The 2,151-nt window shown below is 43.1% G+C and overlaps 1 pseudogene; it reads left to right on the top strand.

The window, feature by feature from the left end:
• Positions 1-968: 968 nt before the first annotated feature.
• On the top strand, positions 969-1,069 carry LOC130862477 (U6 spliceosomal RNA; annotated as a pseudogene).
• The last annotated feature ends 1,082 nt before the right edge of the window (positions 1,070-2,151 follow it).

Below are 2,151 nucleotides of genomic sequence, written 5' to 3'. Positions count from 1 at the left end.
CGCATGAGGTGGTTCAGAGGGGAAGAGCACTGGCTGCCCTTACAGAGGACCTGGACTCAGTTCTCAGCACCCCCATGGCCACTCACAACCACCCGTAATTTGAGTTTCATCGGATCTGTATATCATGCACATATATACATGCAGGCAAATACTCATAAAATAAAAATAAGTAAATCTCAAAAAAGAGATCCCTTTCTTTAAAATGTAATCCTTAGCTGGACTTCCGCTATGCATCTTTGTTCTGACGGCCTACATCACAGCTCTGCGAGGAGTAAGATTCCCACTGAGACAAGCAGCCTTAAAAAGGCATTGCTGAATAATGTAACATTGTGAAATCAGGACAGCCAGAGTTTGTTAATAGACTCACTTCCTTGGAAAAGCTGATACAAGTAAACACCAAGTTGAAATGAAGAGGCTTCTCAAGGGAATGTGACCTTCTCGTAACTACTTGGCTAAGAAAAAGAGCAAAAAAGTAGTGCATTATCTGTATCCTGTATGATATCATGTAGAGAAGCTGTGAGGAGCTGGGGTGAGTTCAGTGGTACAGTGCTTGCTCGGCATGCACTAGGTCCTGGGTTCTATCCCTAACAGGCAAAAAACAAACAAACAAAAAAAGATTAAGTAGTAGTGAGCATAGCATTACTTAGAAAAATATATTCTATTTAAGCAAATAAATAAAACCAAGCACTTGTCTTCTCCAAGGTGCCAAAAAAGATTTGATGAACACAGCAGCAGAATTTGCACTCTTCTAGACAAGAGACGTTTCCACACTTTTGCCAATGTGGAAGATCGCAGCTGTCACTTATGTGACTTAGAAATATTTATGTTTCCCCTATGGCCGGCAAATATTTTAAAGAGTATGCAGCATCCTCATCCACCAGGAAATGCAAAGTAAAACTACTTTGAGGTTCCATCTTACCCCAGTTAGAATTCCTGTCATTAAAAACAAAACAGCAAAATGAGACACGGTATTCAGTAGCACCTATACTAACACTGGAACAACACCATGAAGACTGGGATGGCCCTGCACAAGGATGACACACACATTAATGAATTGGCCCCTATTAATAAACGGTAATTGGGCTGGAGAGATGACTCATCCATTAAGAACACTGGCTGCTCTTCCAGAGGACCTGGGTTCAATTCCCAGCACCTACAATGGTAGCTCACAACTGTCTGTAACTCCAGTTTCAGGAGGTATGACACCCTCACACTAACGCACATAAAATAAAATTTAAAAACCAGCAATAACAAAAACCTAAACGAAGGCCACGACAACAATGGCTATGGAAATTACTGCCCATCACTGCAAAGCCTGGGAGGAGAGAATCTATTCCCACAATTTGTTCCGTGGCCTCTAAACCATGCTGTGAGCCCCATAAATGAATGAATGAATGAATGTACTTTATGTTAGGAATTTTTCCTAATGTGAGCTCTCTGCCGACGCAAATTCCCAATCAAGTCAAATCAAAACAAGCCAAATTAAAAAATATCCAGGCTTAATTGGATTCCTGTGCTCTCAGTTAGCCAGGGGAAACCAAGAGGCCGCAAATGAGGGGGGGGGGGGGACGACACCACATAATCCTTTTGAGAGTTCACTTAAATACCCTGTGGGAGTGGTCCTGACCACTCCCTGGGGGGGGCGGTGGTCAGGACCTGGCATGCTGGAATTTGGAGTCCAGACCAATACAACTCTCAGGCCTGGGGACTGGGATAGATGCGAGGCACTATGCTTCCAACTTAACACTTTAAAAAAGTGCTAAGTCACCTCTCCAGCCCCATTTTTCTTTTAATGTAGATGCTTTTATTTTGTGTGTATAAGTATTTGCCTGAATGTATAGATGTAAATCACGTGGGTGCCCAAAAAGACCAGAAGAGGGTGTGTAGAATCCTTTGTAGTTGGAGCTATTTCCTGTTGTGAGCCTCAGTGTGGGTGCTGGGAGCTGAACCTGGGTCCTCTGCCAGTGTGAGAGGCATAGTTACATTTTAAGTTTTAATTACTATGCCTTAGAGGTCCAGGAAACAAAAATGCCTCTGACCTGCAAGCCCCTTTTCCAAGGACAGATAGTTCCTGAAATGCTGGAGGCTGTTGTTTATGGGAGATAACAAGTCACACGTTTTCACTCCCCTGGATAAGTTTGACCCCTTTGC

This window comes from Chionomys nivalis, chromosome 19 (genome assembly GCF_950005125.1).
Source record: "Chionomys nivalis chromosome 19, mChiNiv1.1, whole genome shotgun sequence".
NCBI classification, from domain to species: Eukaryota; Metazoa; Chordata; class Mammalia; order Rodentia; family Cricetidae; genus Chionomys; species Chionomys nivalis.
This window is presented reverse-complemented; position numbering and strand designations above follow the sequence as displayed.